The sequence below is a fragment of the Nerophis ophidion genome, linkage group LG02 (assembly GCF_033978795.1).
Source record: "Nerophis ophidion isolate RoL-2023_Sa linkage group LG02, RoL_Noph_v1.0, whole genome shotgun sequence".
NCBI lineage: Eukaryota > Metazoa > Chordata > Actinopteri > Syngnathiformes > Syngnathidae > Nerophis > Nerophis ophidion.
Window position 1 is genome coordinate 1033070 of NC_084612.1, and position 14864 is coordinate 1047933.

A 14864-nucleotide genomic window follows, 5' to 3' on the forward strand; every position below is an offset into this window, starting at 1 on the left:
TAAGTTGATGATTACTTCTATGTGGAGAAATCTCTAGAATTAAATCACTTGTTTACTTTTCAACACTTTATTAGTTATTTTTATATCTTTTTTTCCAAATATTTGAAGAACGACCACTACAAATGAGCAATATTTTGCTCTGTTATACAATTTAATAAATCAGAAAGTGATGACATAGTGCAGTATTTTACTTCTTTATCTCCTTTTTTCAACTCAAAATGCTTTGTTCTGATTAGGGGGTACTTGAATTAAGGAGGTACATCACTGCAAAAAGGTGGAGAACCACTGCTCTTTAGTACCCATACAGTACTGTATACTACCCTACAGTACTCTATAGTACCCTACAGTACTCTATAGTACCCTATAGTACTATATACTACCCTACAGTACTCTATAGTACCCTACAGTACTCTATAGTACCCTATAGTACTATATACCACTGTACAGTACTCTATAGTACCCTACAGTACTATATACCACTCTACAGTACTATGTACTACCCTACAGTACTCTATACTACCCTACAGTACTCTATAGTACCCTACAGTACTATATAGTACTCTACAGTACTATATACCACTCTATTGTACTCTATAGTACCCTACAATACTATATACCACTGTACAGTACTCTAGAGTACCCTACAGTACTATATAGTACCCTACAGTAGTATATGGTAATGTACTTTTGTAGTCCTAATGAGCCACACAGGAAATGGACGTCTGCCAACCTTTCCTTTTTCTCACACTTCATCCCTCAATCCCTCCCCAGGGGAACACACACACACACACACACACACACACACACACACACGTGATGAATGACACGTGTGTGTGTGTGTGTGTGTGAGGAGAGGAGTGGTCTGCACTGATGGATGCAGGGAAACAGAGCATTTGGGGACCAGGCTGGGTGGTACCACATAGTGGAGGCCACGCCCACAACAGGCTGGGTGGGACCACATAGTGGAGGCCACGCCCACAACAGGCTGGGTGGGACCACATAGTGGAGGCCACGCCCACAACAGGCTGGGTGGGACCACATAGTGGAGGCCACGCCCACAACAGGCTGGGTGGGACCACATAGTGGAGGCCACGCCCACAACAGGCTGGGTGGGACCACATAGTGGAGGCCACGCCCACAACAGGCTGGGTGGGACCACATAGTGGAGGCCACGCCCACAACAGGCTGGGTGGGACCACATAGTGGAGGCCACGCCCACAACAGGCTGGGTGGGACCACATAGTGGAGGCCACGCCCACAACAGGCTGGGTGGGACCACATAGTGGAGGCCACGCCCACAACAGGCTGGGTGGGACCACATAGTGGAGGCCACGCCCACAACAGGCTGGGTGGGACCACATAGTGGAGGCCACGCCCACAACAGGCTGGGTGGGACCACATAGTGGAGGCCACGCCCACAACAGGCTGGGTGGGACCACATAGTGGTGGCCACGCCCACAACAGGCTGGGTGGGACCACATAGTGGAGGCCACGCCCACAACAGGCTGGGTGGGACCACATAGTGGAAGCCACGCCCACAACAGGCTGGGTGGGACCACATAGTGGAGCCCACGCCCACAACAGGCTGGGTGGGACCACATCGTGGAGGCCACGCCCACAACAGGCTGGGTGGGACCACATCGTGGAGGCCACGCCCACAACAGGCTGGGTGGGACCACATAGTGGAGGCCACGCCCACAACAGGCTGGGTGGGACCACATCGTGGAGGCCACGCCCACAACAGGCTGGGTGGGACCACATAGTGGAGGCCACACCCATAACAGGCCGGGTGAGACCACATAGTGGAGGCCACGCCCACAACAGGCTGGGTGGGGCCACATCGTGGAGGCCACGCCCACAACAGGCTGGGTGGGACCACATCGTGGAGGCCACGCCCATAACAGGCCAGGTGAGACCACATAGTGGAGGCCACGCCCACAACAGGCTGGGTGGGACCACATCGTGGAGGCCACGCCCACAACAGGCTGGGTGGGACCACATAGTGGAGGCCACGCCCATAACAGGCCAGGTGAGACCACATAGTGGAGGCCACGCCCACAACAGGCTGGGTGGGACCACATAGTGGAGGCCACGCCCATAACAGGCCAGGTGAGACCACATAGTGGAGGCCACGCCCACCTTAGGCCAGGTGGGACCACATAGTGGAGGCCACGCCCACAACAGGCTGGGTGGGACCACATAGTGGAGGCCACGCCCATAACAGGCCAGGTGAGACCACATAGTGGAGGCCACGCCCACCTTAGGCCAGGTGGGACCACATAGTGGAGGCCACGCCCACAACATGGCCGCCCTGATCATCTTCATACTGCTTCATTCTCTTCAAATACTTGGAGGTCAACTTTCTTGTGGTTTTAACACGTAGCTTAGCATGTTTATTAGCAATAGCATTGCTGCTAACTCATGATGTAATATTCACCAGTCAGACAAATGTCATCAGTACACTTCAATAAGTATACTAGGTACACTATGTACGTCTTTAGTGTAGTAGTAGTACTACAAACCACACCCACCTTCTCCACATTGTTATTGTATACTAAGTACACTGTGTTCTTCCTGAGTGTAGTAGTACTACAAACCAATAAAACTCAATACATGCATGTCAATAAACTTTGAAAATTATGTGTCAATAAATGTCAATAATTGCGTGTCAATAAACAACAATAAATGCATGTCAATAAACGTCAATAAATGCGTGTCAATAAACTTCAATAAATGCATGTCAGTAAACATCAATAAATGCATGTCAATAAACGTCAATAAATGCGTGTCAATAAACGTCAATAAATGTCGATAAATGCATGTCAAACGTCAATAAATGCGTGTCAATAAACGCAAATAAATTTGTGTCAATAAATGTCAATAAATGTGTGTCAGTAAACATCAATAAATGCATGTCAATAAACGTCAATAAATGTGTGTCAATAAACATCAATAAATGTGGATAAATGCTTGTCAATAAACGTCAATAATTGCGTGTCAATAAAGGTAAATAAATGTCGATAAATGTGTGTCAATACACGTCAATAAATGTGTGTCAATATATGTGTGTCAATAAACATCAATAAATGCATGTCAGTAAACATCAATAAATGCATGTCAATAAACTTCAATAAATGTGTGTCAATAAACATCAATACATGTGGATAAATGCTTGTCAATAAATGTCAATAATTGCGTGTTAATAAAGGTCAATAAATGTCGATAAATGCGTGTCAATACACGTCAATAAATGCATGTCAACAAACGTCAATAAATGCATGTCAGTAAACATCAATAAATGCACGTCAATACACGTCGATAAATGTGTGTCAATAAACATCAATAAATGCATGTCAATAAACGTCAATAAATGCGTGTCAATAAACGTCAATAAATGTCGATAAATGCTTGTCAAACATCAATAAATGCATGTCAATAAACTTCAATAAATGTGTGTCAATAAACATCAATACATGTGGATAAATGCTTGTCAATAAATGTCAATAATTGCGTGTCAATAAAGGTAAATAAATGTCGATAAATGTGTGTCAATACACGTCAATAAATGTGTGTCAATATATGTGTGTCAATAAACATCAATAAATGCATGTCAGTAAACATCAATAAATGCATGTCAATAAACTTCAATAAATGTGTGTCAATAAACATCAATACATGTGGATAAATGCTTGTCAATAAATGTCAATAATTGCGTGTTAATAAAGGTCAATAAATGTCGATAAATGCGTGTCAATACACGTCAATAAATGCATGTCAACAAACGTCAATAAATGCATGTCAGTAAACATCAATAAATGCACGTCAATACACGTCGATAAATGTGTGTCAATAAACATCAATAAATGCATGTCAATAAACGTCAATAAATGCGTGTCAATAAACGTCAATAAATGTCGATAAATGCTTGTCAAACGTCAATAAATGCGTGTCAATAAACGCAAATAAATGTGTGTCAATAAATGTCAATAAATGTGTGTCAGTAAACATCAATAAATGCATGTCAATAAACATCAATAAATGTGTGTCAATAAACGTCAATAAATGTGGATAAATGCTTGTCAATAAACGTCAATAATTGCGTGTCAATAAAGGTCAATAAATGTCGATAAATGTGTGTCAATACACGTCAATAAATGTGTGTCAATATGTGTGTCAATAAACATCAATAAATGCATGTCAGTAAACATCAATAAATGCATGTCAATAAACTTCAATAAATGTGTGTCAATAAACATCAATACATGTGGATAAATGCTTGTCAATAAATGTCAATAATTGCGTGTTAATAAAGGTCAATAAATGTCGATAAATGCGTGTCAATACACGTCAATAAATGCATGTCAACAAACGTCAATAAATGCATGTCAGTAAACATCAATAAATGCATGTCAATACACGTCAATAAATGTGTGTCAATAAACATCAAATGCATGTCAATAAACGTCAATAAATGTGTGTCACTAAACATCAATAAATGTGGATAAATGCTTATCAATAAATGTCAATAAATGCGTGTCAATAAAAGTTAATAAATGTCGATAAATGCGTGTCAATAAACGTCAACAATTACGTGTCAATAAAGGTCAATGAATGTCGATAAATGCGTGTCAATACAAGTCAATAAATGTGTGTCAATAAATGTCAATAAATGTGTGTCAATAAACGTCAATAAACACTTGTCAATAAATATGTGTAAATACACATCAATAATTACGTGTCTATAAACATCAATAAATGCATGTCAATAAACATCGATAAATGTCGATAAATGTGTGTCAATAAACGTCAACAATTGCGTGTCGATAAAGGTCAATAAATGTCAATAAATGCGTGTCAATAAACGTCAATAAACGCTTGTCAATAAATGCATGTAAATACACATGAATAATTACGTGTCTATAAACATCAATAAATGCATGTCAATAAACGTCAATAAATTTGTGTCAATAAATGTCAATAAATGCATGTCAGTAAACATCAATAAATGAATGTCAATGAACGTCAATAAACGCGTGTCAATAAACGCAAATAAATGCATGTCAGTAAACATCAATAAATGCATGTCAATAAACGTCAATAAATGCGTGTCAATAAACGTCAATAAATGCATGTCAGTAAACATCAATAAATGCATGTCAATAAATGCGTGTCAATAAACCTCAATAAATGCATGTCAGTAAACTTCAATAAATGCATGTCAATAAACGTCAATAAATGTGTGTCAATAAACGTCAATTAAAGTCGATAAATGCGTGTCAATAAAAGTTGAAAAATGTGTGTCAATAAACGCATGTTAATAAACGTCAATACATGTGTGTCAATAAATGCTTGTCAATACATGCGTGTCAATAAAGGTCAATAAATGTGTGTCAATAAACGTCGATAAATGTCGATAAATACGTGTCAATAAATTTTGAAAAATGTGTGTCAATAAATGTCAATAAACGTGTGTTAATAAACGTCAATAAATGTGTGTCAATAAAGGTCAATAAATGCGTGTCAATAAATGTATGTCAATAAACCTCAATAAATGTCGATAAATGCGTGTCAATAAACGTTGAAAAATGTGTGTCAATAAATGTCAATAAACGCGTTTTAATAAACGTCAATAAATGTGTGTCAATAAATGCGTGTCAATAAATGCGTGTCAATAAAGGTCAATAAATGTATGTCAATAAATGTGTGTCAATAAAGGTCAACAAATGCGTGTCAATAAAGGTCAATAAATGTGTGTCAATAAAGGTCAACAAATGCGTGTCAAAAAAGGTCAATAAATGTGTGTCAATAAATGTGTGTCAATAAAGGTCAATTAACGCGTGTCACTAAAGGTCAATAAATGTGTGTCAATAGATGTGTGTCAATAAAGGTCAATAAATGCGTGTCAATAAAGGTCAATAAATGTGTGGTAATAAATGTGTGTCAATAAATGCGTGTCAAAAAATGTGTGTCAATAAAGGTCAATAAATCTGTTTTAATAAATGTGTGTCAATAAATGCGTGTCAATAAAGGTCAATAAATGTGTGCCAATAAAGGTCAATAAATGTGTGTCAATAAAGGTCAATACATACGTGTCAATAAATGCGTGTCAATAAATGTGTGTCAATAAATGTGTGTCAATAAATGTGAGTCAATAAAGGTCAATAAATGCGTGTCAATCAAGGTCAATAAATGCGTGTCAATAAATGTGTGTCAATAAATGTGTGTCAATAAAGGTCAATAAATGCGTGTCAATAAATGTGTGTCAATAAAGGTCAATAAATGTGTGGTAATAAAAGTGTGTCAATAAATGCGTGTCAAAAAATGTGTGTCAATAAAGGTCAATAAATCAGTGTTAATAAATGCGTATCAATAAATGCGTGTCAATAAAGGTCAATAAATGCGTGTCAATAAATGTGAGTCAATAAAGGTCAATAAATGCGTGTCAATAAAGGTCAATAAATGCGTGTCAATAAATGTGAGTCAATAAAGGTCAATAAATGTGTGTCAATAATTGAATTGTTGGCTTTGAGATGTCAGGAGTCAGCGTTTATCAGGCAGAAAGATCAACAACGTGACTCAGTGCCGACACAAACGAGGCTCCTCCCCCTCGCCTGCTTCATGCACGTGACCACGCCCACTCTGAGCGCATCACTTCCTGTTTGACTGCCAATGATCAACAACAACATCTGAAAACCATCTCACACTCAAACAACCATTTACCACTCCCCTGTGTGTGTGTGTGTGTGTGTGTGTGTGTGTGTGTGTGTGTGTGTGTGTGTGTGTGTGTGTGTGTGTGTGTGTGTGTGTGTGCGTGTGTGTGTGTGTGTGTGTGTGTGTTTGTGTGTGTAAAAGAGGAAGTTGGTGTCAGCCTGAGAAGGATGTGAGCTCCAGCTGCCTCTGATTACACTGACTTCACACACCTCCCCTGCCTTTCATCATGTGGACACACAAATCACAGAGACAGACAGACACACACACACACACACACACACACACACACACACACACACACACACACACACACACAGAGTGTTTAGCAGGAGTGGGCCATTGTGGTGCAAAGTTATAGTGAGAAGGTTCCTTCCTTGCCTCTCTCCTCTTGTTGTGGGGCAGACTGGCTCCTACATGCACATGACTCTTGCCATTTCTGATACAAAGTACTTGTGACTTCAAAGTGTCAGTACACACGTTCTGGAAGATAAAAAGTCCAACATTATAAAACAAAGTAGTGTAAGTTGTATCCATCAGTAGATACGTTATGGAAGTGCTACAAGATGGCTGACAAGAACCCTGCAACACATTATTTGTATTTCCATCATTCTACTAAAGTATACAATATTTCACATTTCTGTCCATCTATTCATTTCCTACCGCTTTTCCCATTTGGGGTCATGGGGGGGGGGAGAGCCTATCTCAGCTGCATTTGGGCGGAAGGCGGCATACACCCTGGACAAGTCGCCACCTCATCACAATATTCCACATGTACTTTGTATACATACAGTAAATATGTGTATATGTATATATATGTCAACATGTACTTTGTATAGGTCCAGTAAATATGTGTACATGTATATATATGTCAACATATACTTTGTATAAATACAGTATATATGTGTACATGTATATATATGTCAACATGTACTTTGTATAGGTCCAGTAAATATGTGTACATGTATATATATGTCAACATATACTTTGTATAAATACAGTATATATGTGTACATGTATATATATGTCAACATGTACTTTGTATAGGTCCAGTAAATATGTGTATATGTATATATATGTCAACATGTACTTTGTATAGGTCCAGTAAATATGTGTATATGTATATATATGTCAACATGTACTTTGTATACATACAGTAAAATGTGTACATGTATATATATGTCAACATATACTTTGTATAGGTCCAGTATATATGTGTATATGTATATATATGTCAACATATACTTTGTATACATACAGTAAATATGTGTATATGTATATATATGTCAACATATACTTTGTATACATACAGTAAATATGTGTATATTTATATATATGTCAACATGTACTTTGTATAGGTCCAGTAAATATGTGTATATTTATATATATGTCAACATGTACTTTGTATAGGTCCAGTAAATATGACTTATGTGTATATTTCAGGGGCTTCACGGTGGCAGAGGGGTTAGTGCGTCTGCCTCACAATACAAAGGTCCTGCAGTCCTGGGTTCAAATCCAGGCTTGGGATCTTTCTGTGTGGAGTTTGCATGTTCTCCCCGTGAATGCGTGGGTTCCCACCGGGTACTTCCTCCCGCTTCCAAAGAAATGCACCTGGAGATAGGCCCCTCCCACCTCCAAAGACATGCACCTGGGGATAGGCCCCTCCCACCTCCAAAGACATGCACCTGGGGATAGGCCCCTCCCACCTCCAAAGACATGCACCTGGGGATAGGCCCCTCCCACCTCCAAAGACATGCACCTGGGGATAGGCCCCTCCCACCTCCAAAGACATGCACCTGGGGATAGGCCCCTCCCACCTCCAAAGACATGCACCTGGGGATAGGCCCCTCCCACCTCCAAAGACATGCACCTGGGGATAGGCCCCTCCCACCTCCAAAGACATGCACCTGGGGATAGGCCCCTCCCACTTCCAAAGACATGCACCTGGGGATAGGCCCCTCCCACCTCCAAAGACATGCACCTGGGGATAGGTTGATTGGCGACACTAAATGGTCCCTAGTGTGTGAATGTGAGTGTGTCTATCTGTGTTGGCCCTGTGATGAGGTGGCGACTTGTCCAGGGTGTACCCTGCCTTCCGCCCGATTGTAGCTGAGATAGGCGCCAGCGCCCCCCGCGACCCCGAGAGGGAATAAGCGGTAGAAAATGGATGGATGGATGGATGTATATTTCAACATGTACAAAGTAGAAAGCAGTGAAGTAGTCAGCTTGTGTAAAAGCTAAATAAAAAGAGAATGCAGTCAACTTATATTTAAATGAATAGACTACAAAGACAAGATATTTCATCTTCACACTGACAAACTTTCTTCTTGTTTGAAATATTAGCTCATTTAAAATTTGTTGGCTGCAACATGTTTCAAAAAAGCTGGCACAAGTGGCAAAAAAGAGTGAGAAAGTTGAGGACTGCTCATCAAAAGACTTATTTGGAACATGCCACAGGTGTGCAGGCTAATTGGGAACAGGTGGGTGCCATGATTGGCTATACAAGCAGCTTCCATGAAATGCTCACTCATTCACAAACAAGGACGGGGCGAGGGTCACCACTTTGTCACCATCTTCCCTCCGTAATATCATCAAAAGGTTGAGAGAATGTGGAGAAATGACTGCACATAAGCCATGATATTACACACCTTCCTTCCATCCCTCAGGCATCAAAAAGCCACATCAGTGTGTAAAAGGATATCACCACATGGGCTCAGGAACACTTCATAAAACCACTGTCAGTAACTACAGTTGGTAAGTGCAAGTCAAAACACCCTTACCATGAATTGATGAAGGTGGACCCCGACTTCAACACCTTGAAAACCTTATTGGGGTGTTACCATTTAGTGTTCAAATGTACGGAATATGTACTGTACTGTGCAATCTACTAATAAAAGTCTCAATCAATCAATCAATACTATGCAAAGCCACACCCATTTATCAACAACACCCAGAAACACTTCGCTGGGCCCGAGCTCATCTAAGATGGACTGATGCAAAGTGGAAAAGTGTTCTGGGGTCTGACGAGTCCACATTTCAAATAGTTTTTGGAAACTGTGCACCAAAGAGGAAAAGAACCATCCGGACTGTTCTAGGGTCAAATTTTAAACAATAATTATGTAAAAGTTATCAGACAATTCTTATGCTTTAAGGCCATTGCTATAGTTATTATCAATTGTGCTGAAGTTGTACTTTTCTATCGGTGCAAAGGCACACAACAGGTAATCTTGCTTTGCAAGTTGTCTCGTATCAACAGTTTGTTTCCAGATCCTGCCTGCTGACCACCAAGGACAAACATGGACTACCTCGGCGCTGACAGGACAGAGACTGGGCGAGATCACCAGTGTCAGCACATTTCCATTCAGAATAATCATGTGTTGTGTCTACTGGGGTGACGCTAACTAGGGACCTACCGAATACATAGAGGAGCACGTGGGACTGTACCTTGGAGCATGGGGCCAAACTGTAACTGAGTGTACAGCCCCATACGTCTCTCCTCATCAGTAAAATTACACTCTGTCTCTGCTTGGTTCCTTCTTCTTGTCTTGTGTAATAGATAGTCCCGTGTTTGAACCTGACAAAAGTGTTCTAGGCAGCATGTGTGATGGTATGGGGGTGTATTAGTGTGTTGTAGTCATCATGTGTGATGGTATGGGGGTGTATTAGTGTGTTGTAGTCAGCATGTGTGATGGTATGGGGGTGTATTAGTGTGTTGTAGGGTGAAAGTGTTGTAGGCAGCATGTGTGATGGTATGGGGGTGTATTAGTGATTGTTGTAGGGTGAAAGTGTGGTAGTCAGCATGTGTGATGGTATGGGGGTGTATTAGTGATTGTTGTAGGGTGAAAGTGTTCTAGTCAGCATGTGTGATGGTATGGGGGTGTATTAGTGATTGTTGTAGGGTGAAAGTGTGGTAGTCAGCATGTGTGATGGTATGGGGGTGTATTAGTGATTGTTGTTGGGTGAAAGTGTTGTAGTCAGCATGTGTGATGGTATGGGGTGTATTAGTGATTGTTGTAGGGTGAAAGTGTGGTAGTCAGCATGTGTGATGGTATGGGGGTGTATTAGTGATTGTTGTAGGGTGAAAGTGTGGTAGTCAGCATGTGTGATGGTATGGGGGTGTATTAGTGATTGTTGTAGGGTGAAAGTGTTGTAGTCAGCATGTGTGTTGGTATGGGAGTGTATTAGTGATTGTTGTAGGGTGAAAGTGTGGTAGTCAGCATGTGTGATGGTATGGGGGTGTATTAGTGATTGTTGTAGGGTGAAAGTGTGGTAGTCAGCATGTGTGATGGTATGGGGGTGTATTAGTGATTGTTGTAGGGTGAAAGTGTTGTAGTCAGCATGTGTGATGGTATGGGGGTGTATTAGTGATTGTTGTAGGGTGAAAGTGTTGTAGTCAACATGTGTGATGGTATGGGGGTGTATTAGTGATTGTTGTAGGGTGAAAGTGTGGTAGTCAGCATGTGTGATGGTATGGGGGTGTATTAGTGATTGTTGTAGGGTGAAAGTGTTGTAGTCAGCATGTGTGATGGTATGGGGGTGTATTAGTGATTGTTGTAGGGTGAAAGTGTGGTAGTCAGCATGTGTGATGGTATGGGGGTGTATTAGTGATTGTTGTAGGGTGAAAGTGTTGTAGTCAACATGTGTGATGGTATGGGGGTGTATTAGTGATTGTTGTAGGGTGAAAGTGTGGTAGTCAGCATGTGTGATGGTATGGGGGTGTATTAGTGATTGTTGTAGGGTGAAAGTGTTGTAGTCAGCATGTGTGATGGTATGGGGGTGTATTAGTGATTGTTGTAGGGTGAAAGTGTTGTAGTCAGCATGTGTGATGGTATGGGGGTGTATTAGTGATTGTTGTAGGGTGAAAGTGTTGTAGTCAGCATGTGTGATGGTATGGGGGGTGTATTAGGATTGTTGTAGGGTGAAAGTGTTGTAGTCAGCATGTGTGATGGTATGGGGTGTATTAGTGATTGTTGTAGGGTGAAAGTGTTGTAGTCACCATGTGTGATGGTATGGGGGTGTATTAGTGATTGTTGTAGGGTGAAAGTGTTGTAGTCAGCATGTGTGATGGTATGGGGGTGTATTAGTGATTTGTTGTAGGGTGAAAGTGTGATGGTATGGGGTGTATTAGTGTGTTGTAGTCAGCATGTGTGATGGTATGGGGGTGTATTAGTGATTGTTGTAGGGTGAAAGTGTTGTAGTCAACATGTGTGATGGTATGGGGGTGTATTAGTGATTGTTGTAGGGTGAAAGTGTGGTAGTCAGCATGTGTGATGGTATGGGGGTGTATTAGTGATTGTTGTAGGGTGAAAGTGTGGTAGTCAGCATGTGTGATGGTATGGGGGTGTATTAGTGATTGTTGTAGGGTGAAAGTGTGGTAGTCAGCATGTGTGATGGTATGGGGGTGTATAGTGATTGTTGTAGGGGTGAAAGTGTGGTAGTCAGCATGTGTGATGGTATGGGGGTGTATTAGTGATTGTTGTAGGGTGAAAGTGTTGTAGTCAACATGTGTGATGGTATGGGGGTGTATTAGTGATTGTTGTAGGGTGAAAGTGTTCTAGGCAGCATGTGTGATGGTATGGGGGTGTATTAGTGATTGTTGTAGGGTGAAAGTGTGGTAGTCAGCATGTGTGATGGTATGGGGGTGTATTAGTGATTGTTGTAGGGTGAAAGTGTTCTAGTCAGCATGTGTGATGGTATGGGGGTGTATTAGTGATTGTTGTAGGGTGAAAGTGTGGTAGTCAGCATTTGTGATGGTACGGGGTATTAGTGATTGTTGTTGGTGAAAGTGTTAGTCAGCATGTGTGATGGTATGGGGGTGTATTAGTGATTGTTGTAGGGTGAAAGTGTGGTAGTCAGCATGTGTGATGGTATGGGGGTGTATTAGTGATTGTTGTAGGGTGAAAGTGTTGTAGTCAGCATGTGTGATGGTATGGGGGTGTATTAGTGATTGTTGTAGGGTGAAAGTGTTGTAGTCAGCATGTGTGATGGTATGGGGGTGTATTAGTGATTGTTGTAGGGTGAAAGTGTTGTAGTCAGCATGTGTGATGGTATGGGGGTGTATTAGTGATTGTTGTAGGGTGAAAGTGTTGTAGTCAGCATGTGTGATGGTATGGGGGTGTATTAGTGATTGTTGTAGGGTGAAAGTGTTGTAGTCAGCATGTGTGATGGTATGGGGGTGTATTAGTGATTGTTGTAGGGTGAAAGTGTGGTAGTCAGCATGTGTGATGGTATGGGGGTGTATTAGTGATTGTTGTAGGGTGAAAGTGTGGTAGTCAGCATGTGTGATGGTATGGGGGTGTATTAGTGATTGTTGTAGGGTGAAAGTGTTGTAGTCAGCATGTGTGATGGTATGGGGGTGTATTAGTGATTGTTGTAGGGTGAAAGTGTTGTAGTCAACATGTGTGATGGTATGGGGGTGTATTAGTGATTGTTGTAGGGTGAAAGTGTTGTAGTCAGCATGTGTGATGGTATGGGGGTGTATTAGTGATTGTTGTAGGGTGAAAGTGTTGTAGTCAGCATGTGTGATGGTATGGGGGTGTATTAGTGATTGTTGTAGGGTGAAAGTGTGGTAGTCAGCATGTGTGATGGTATGGGGGTGTATTAGTGATTGTTGTAGGGTGAAAGTGTTGTAGTCAAGCATGTGTGATGGTATGGGGGTGTATTAGTGATTGTTGTAGGGTGAAAGTGTGGTAGTCAGCATGTGTGATGGTATGGGGGTGTATTAGTGATTGTTGTAGGGTGAAAGTGTTGTAGTCAGCATGTGTGATGGTATGGGGGTGTATTAGTGATTGTTGTAGGGTGAAAGTGTTGTAGTCAGCATGTGTGATGGTATGGGGGTGTATTAGTGATTGTTGTAGGGTGAAAGTGTTGTAGTCAGCATGTGTGATGGTATGGGGGTGTATTAGTGATTGTTGTAGGGTGAAAGTGTTGTAGTCAGCATGTGTGATGGTATGGGGGTGTATTAGTGATTGTTGTAGGGTGAAAGTGTTGTAGTCAGCATGTGTGATGGTATGGGGGTGTATTAGTGATTGTTGTAGGGTGAAAGTGTTGTAGTCACCATGTGTGATGGTATGGGGGTGTATTAGTGATTGTTGTAGGGTGAAAGTGTTGTAGTCAGCATGTGTGATGGTATGGGGGTGTATTAGTGATTGTTGTAGGGTGAAAGTGTGATGGTATGGGGTGTATTAGTGTGTTGTAGTCAGCATGTGTGATGGTATGGGGGTGTATTAGTGATTGTTGTAGGGTGAAAGTGTTGTAGTCAACATGTGTGATGGTATGGGGGTGTATTAGTGATTGTTGTAGGGTGAAAGTGTGGTAGTCAGCATGTGTGATGGTATGGGGGTGTATTAGTGATTGTTGTAGGGTGAAAGTGTGGTAGTCAGCATGTGTGATGGTATGGGGGTGTATTAGTGATTGTTGTAGGGTGAAAGTGTGGTAGTCAGCATGTGTGATGGTATGGGGGTGTATTAGTGATTGTTGTAGGGTGAAAGTGTGGTAGTCAGCATGTGTGATGGTATGGGGGTGTATTAGTGATTGTTGTAGGGTGAAAGTGTTGTAGTCAGCATGTGTGATGGTATGGGGGTGTATTAGTGATTGTTGTAGGGTGAAAGTGTTCTAGGCAGCATGTGTGATGGTATGGGGGTGTATTAGTGATTGTTGTAGGGTGAAAGTGTTGTAGTCAGCATGTGTGATGGTATGGGGGTGTATTAGTGATTGTTGTAGGGTGAAAGTGTTGTAGTCAGCATGTGTGATGGTATGGGGGTGTATTAGTGATTGTTGTAGGGTGAAAGTGTTGTAGTCAACATGTGTGATGGTATGGGGGTGTATTAGTGATTGTTGTAGGGTGAAAGTGTTGTAGTCAGCATGTGTGATGGTATGGGGGTGTATTAGTGATTGTTGTAGGGTGAAAGTGTTGTAGTCAGCATGTGTGATGGTATGGGGGTGTATTAGTGATTGTTGTAGGGTGAAAGTGTTGTAGTCAGCATGTGTGATGGTATGGGGGTGTATTAGTGATTGTTGTAGGGTGAAAGTGTTCTAGGCAGCATGTGTGATGGTATGGGGGTGTATTAGTGATTGTTGTAGGGTGAAAGTGTTGTAGTCAGCATGTGTGATGGTATGGGGGTGTATTAGTGATTGTTGTAGGGTGAAAGTGTGGT